Source organism: Arvicanthis niloticus, unplaced genomic scaffold (genome assembly GCF_011762505.2).
Source record: "Arvicanthis niloticus isolate mArvNil1 unplaced genomic scaffold, mArvNil1.pat.X pat_scaffold_923_arrow_ctg1, whole genome shotgun sequence".
Classification (NCBI taxonomy): Eukaryota; Metazoa; Chordata; class Mammalia; order Rodentia; family Muridae; genus Arvicanthis; species Arvicanthis niloticus.
Window position 1 is genome coordinate 43,613 of NW_023046491.1, and position 5,604 is coordinate 49,216.

The 5,604-nt window shown below is 36.8% G+C and overlaps 1 long non-coding RNA gene across 1 annotated transcript; it reads left to right on the top strand.

The window, feature by feature from the left end:
* The first annotated feature begins 2,078 nt into the window (after positions 1–2,078).
* On the top strand, positions 2,079–4,975 carry LOC143433839 (uncharacterized). Its single transcript, XR_013070436.1, has 3 exons — positions 2,079–2,161; positions 3,212–3,342; positions 4,901–4,975. It is a non-coding gene; the product is annotated as an uncharacterized LOC143433839 (long non-coding RNA).
* Positions 4,976–5,604: the final 629 nt, after the last annotated feature.

The window sequence follows — 5,604 nt, forward strand, 5'->3', positions numbered from 1 at the left end:
TTGGTTCTTTATATTTCACATCAAATTTGTTGAATTTTTAATTTTTAACTTTTGTCAAACTCCTTTAAAAAATTAACACACAAAATAATTGGGTTTCACTATGGCTTTCTTTCTTTTTTTTCATTCTTTTTTCCTTTCTTTCTTGGCAAGATAAGGTAGCATTCTATAGTTCAGCCCGCCCCAAAACTCCTTATGTAGCCTCAGGTTGTTCTTGGACTCAGGGCATTCCATTTGATATATGGACCAATGAAAATATTTTTATTGAAAAGATAAGTGTCCCTTTATGGTACAGGGGGAAGAGTTGAACTTTTTCCATCAAAATAAACAAGGATAAATTAAAATGTAGAGAGAGCATGGGACTTGAAAGTATGAGGAAGGTGCAAACAAGAAAGGATTCACATTGAAGAGTGAGAAAGTGCAGAGTCAGGGGAAAGGCTTTCTGGCAGAGTTGTATAGTCACTGGTTGTGTGGCACGGTTGTGTGGCATGGTTCTGTGGCATGGTTGTGTGGCACAGTTTACTGGCAAGTTTGTGTGGCACAGTTGTGTGGGGTTTTCCATCCAGATTCACTTGCTTGGTTCAAGACTGGAGACAAAGTTATGGGTGAGGAGCTGAGAATTTTTTCCAGGCTCATAGCAAAGAGGGAAACAAGACAGGGTGAGGATTACAGCATCTGAGGTCTATGAGATGGGTAGGGAAGAATCCAACTACATGAGGGAGATAATTCACAGGAAAACTGTGGACAGAATGGATTGTAATGTGGAGTAATCACTAGAGGGTAATGCAAACTGACTGAAGCACTGCACCTATAGGTATAAATGGCATGGGCAGCACTAAACACCTATGGCAAGGACACAGGGCAGACTAATGGTATTAGTATTGAAAGCAAAATCTGTTCTTTCTCCTGCTCCCTAGGAAGATATAATTGGGACGAGCCTATTAAATCTTGTTCATGATGAACAAAAGGATGACATATCTGAGAAGATCATTCTAAATCTTCCATTGGCAAATAAAGGTATGCATACATGGTTTTGTTTTCTTTTTTAATTTAATTTTTGAATTGTGTGTGAAAAGTAATACTTAGCTGAACAATTCCTTGCTCTCTTACACCTTAGTATTTTTTGAAAAAAAATCAGTGTAGTTGCTGATAATATATCTATTTAAGTTAATAGCCTATAATTTCAAATACTACATTTCTCACACTAAAAATTATTTCCTCTAGAGACTTATGGAGGAGCTCAATAGGACAATACTGTCAGATGACAAGCCCTCATAAGCTGTGGAAGTGCTCAAGAGAGCTGATGGATGCTGTGGGAGGAAGAGTGGGGTACCTCTAAGGATGTAGCCCCTAGCAGTGGTTCTCAACCTTCCTAATGCTGAGACCTTTTAATACAGTCTCTCATGCTGTGGTAACCCCCCACCATAAATTTATTTTCATTGCTACCTCATAACTGTACTTTGGCTACTGTTTTGAATGGTAATGTAAATATCTGATATGTACATGGTCTTAGGTGACTCCTATGAAAGAGTTGTTCTACCCCCAAAGGGCTGAGAACTGTTGCTCTAGTGGAAGGATATGGGTAGTACACATTGAAATTGTGTATTTTGGGGGACACAAATTTAGGAAGGACTGAGTCGATATGTGGAACTGGATCTGAGCTAAGTTGGAGGGAATGGGAACATGATTAAAATATATCACATGCATATATGAAATTCTAAAAGAGTCAATAAAATTAATTAATTGAGAAATCATCCCACCCTGTCTTAGTCTTTACAATAAAACATAATTACAGCAGCCTTTCTCGAATTTTAGTAGTGCTATACAAATACTAGTGTATTGTGTTCCAGCTAGTGCCTATTTTATGGATATAAGAATGATATCTCTTCTGAGGACCAGCATTTATGGAAAGAAAGTTGTGTTCTTTACAATATTGTCTTGACTAAGGTAGACTATTATTGTCTGAAATAATCCATCAGACTACGTAACTTTACTTGTATCTTGCTCTCTTTAGTGGGAAGCATAATCGAATTTTGCTGTTATATAAGAAAAGGAAATGTAGGTCAGAGTGGCCAGGACACATATTGTTACAGGACCATGTACCAAGGGAGATATACATATGAGTACATGAAATTCATCTTGTACCTACAGGATTCTTATGATGGTAAGCAACCCAGATGATGATACTTACATGATGTCCATGAGTGCTGTATTCCCTGATTGCTAGCATACTAATTCTTGTATTACTGTCACTGTGAAATACCTGATACTGCTACACTCAAAATTTCTGACTACATTAGATATTTAAAAATACTGAAATTTATAAGGTGAGGTCATAAAGAAACATGGATGATTATATAGGTTGAGGATGTGGATGTCTCCTCTGACAAAACAAAATAATTTTAAAAACCTAATCCAAAAAATGTTTACTGCACTGAATAGCTTAAAGGGAGCTCCATGAATAACTTGAATAAGTTACAGATGGATTTTGTAGTTTGTAAACCATACCACAAATTAGATTCACTGGAGTCTAGAATTCTAACATTATATCAAGGGCCAATATATAGAATATAAACTCTAAATCTCTATACACTGACCTGGGGAAAGAAATCATTTCACCTAAATTTTTCAACAGATAACATTTATGTCAGGTGTAGTATGAAACCTAGTTTTTGAGGGTTAAGGAAGTACAAGCCTAGAAATCAAGATATAAAATTAAAATTGACCCTTAAAATATCTGAGTTAATCAGAGGTAAGGTATAATACGTTTTGCTTCAGGTACACAAATGCATGTTAAAATATTTCTCCTCTTTCTTTCTTGAAAGTTAAAGGTGAAATATCATTAAAAATCACTTGGACAGATGCATGAATACACACACACACACACACACACACAAACACATACAAACACAAACAAACACTATTTCTTTTAGAGACTAAATCAAGAATCCATAGGTCAAAAGAAAAAGATTGACATCAGCACAAAAATCACACCTTTGATTTTTCAGGATGCATGCCTCATACATTAGTGGTGACCATGTGGGAAACTGGGGATCTTAGCTGGAAGGGAAGGAAGATAAAGAGAAGTCCATGGCTCAGAATCTTGAAAACTGCCAGTGAGGTGACAAACAGCATTGTGATGTGGATGTTGTCTGCCTGCTCTCTTAGCCAGGATTGCTTCTGATTTAATTGCCATTATGTCTGTCACCCTTAGAGTCATTTGTATTTTTTGGAAACTTCGGTCCTAATAGCAGAAAGATTTGGTCTTCTGCTCCAAGGCTGTTATGGGAGGAAAAGTACTATGTTGTGGGAAACATTTCTGTTCTACGTACGCCGGATGAGACAGTGAGTATGCTCTATATCTCTCTCTTATTGATGGGCACAGCATTTTCTCTTCCAGCTACTGGACATCCCTGTACATACATTTAGTATTCAGCAAAGAAAGAACAACTTGTATATTAGTTTTATAAAGTGAATTTTCATGTCCTCCCTCCCTCACAACCTTAGGTACTTGATTGTAAAGGCTTTTTACAGGCCAAAGGAAAAGCTAGTTATTAAAATTCATGTGTTAGACTGAAAATTATTTAGTTTGTATTTTCAATGACATGAAATACTTTTCATGTCCTAGATACTGCAGTAAGTACCAGGGAATCACATACAGGCAGCTAACAGACAAGGCACTGATAAAAGGTGTCATGGGAAAGTGAGCTGGTGATTTCTGTTTTGAATAGGGTACCCCCAAGTCTAACAAAGGCAGTCTATAAAGAGAGTGCACTGACCTCAATTTGGAGAGTTTGAAGGAATAAAATTGCTTATGTGACTCAAATAAGGGAAAGAGTGAAGGGGATGGTGGAGACAGGAAAGTGATAGATTGTGCAGAACTTTGCTCACTGTAGTAATACATACAGAATTTATGCTAAGCAGAGTATGATCTAGACTGAAATCCCTAGGCTGCTTTGAATGTGGAACATGAAGTATAAAGAAACAAGAATGGAGATAACCAGATGTGAATGGCAGGAATTTGGGTTGATTTTAGTCATGGGGATGGAAACTCCAGGATTTGGAATGAATGGATACAGGGCTAACTAGAACATTGAAGACTGGGTAGTGTTAGCAGCCTATATAAAGAGCTCTGTTTGGCTGTAGACCATGTTTCTATTGTGATGCCATAGTAGATTACTCCTAGATTCAATTTCAGAACAAACCACTTTTCCATATTGAAGAGAGTGTGGAAAGTTGTATAGAGGAGAAGACTGAAGGATGTTGTCTGATTTGATTGCCTCATTCACTCTTCCTTCATACCAACCCTCTGGGATCTGAGTTTCATCTTCTGCCACAAGAATGTAGACTTCTAATATACAGGATGACTCAGCCCCAAGATCTGTTTCCTATTCTGAGAAAGAGAAAACAAAATTTTTTTTGTCCCACCCATATTTCACTAGTCTCCATCATGGCACCAGAAAGTCTATTTGTGATTTCCTCCAGTTTTTCTCTCTGTGCCTAAAGGATATTGTTTCTATACCAGTTGATATTTTGGAAAACAAATTAAAGAGAACAGAGATAGCAGTCAGAGGAGTCTTTATAGTGTGAGGGTGTAAAATAGCAAGCAGTGAACTTGAATCAAAGTGAAATTCCTTGATCTACTAGTGTTGGACTAAACCACTGTATGTGCATAAGATGTTTTTGGACCTGTAAACCTAGCAATTTTTTCACACCGACGTGACACTTGGATTAACTTGAATATATAATGCATGTTAGAAATGTCAAGTTTTTCTAGTACATAGGTACATTTAATGCCAATTAGGGGGTTAGAAGAAGGTGTAACTCTTCTCTGTACAAAGCTGTAGATTTGATTCTCAGAGATGCTAAAATGGTGACAACTGATGATGCTAATTTTTTGCAGGCACAACCAGTTAACATTCAAACAAATGCTGTAGATGATGATTCTGATGATGACAGTACTTTACAACACCATAGGTAAGAGGTATCATGGTTGTAAATAATGCAGAGCTGAAACGAGTTTTTTTTTTTGCTAAATAAAGCCAAAATAAGAAAGATTAAGAGTTTTAAAATGACCAATTAGCTGTTCTGAACCTACCATATCATTTAATATAATTTATTGTCTTCCAACAGAATGAACATTGATAAATGGTTTTTTATTTTTAATTTTTAACATAGTCAAATTATGTTTAAAACTACAGAATTTTCCTTGCCTTTCTGTCTATTTTTCTCTCACTTACCTTCCTGCCTACCTACCTACCTACCTACCTACCTACCTACCTACCTACATACATACATCTGTATGTGTATTTGAGTAGCCCACCACCAATACCTCTTCCAGTTTCCAGATCTGTACATTTTAATGTATGGAAGGAATGGTTTAACTACTGTCTGTTACATCATTTCGTAGATTAATCCAATAATGGACCTAGAAAAAAAGTGACAGAAAAGAGCACATAATATACATCTGAGGTTGTTCCCTAATGATGCAGCAGTGGCTTATATCCTGTTCCATCCACACAGGACAATGGAGCAAAACATTCACTTGCTGTCAGGTGTAAAGATGTCTACTGCAGGTCACATTATTTGTCAGTTTGTTTGTGGGAG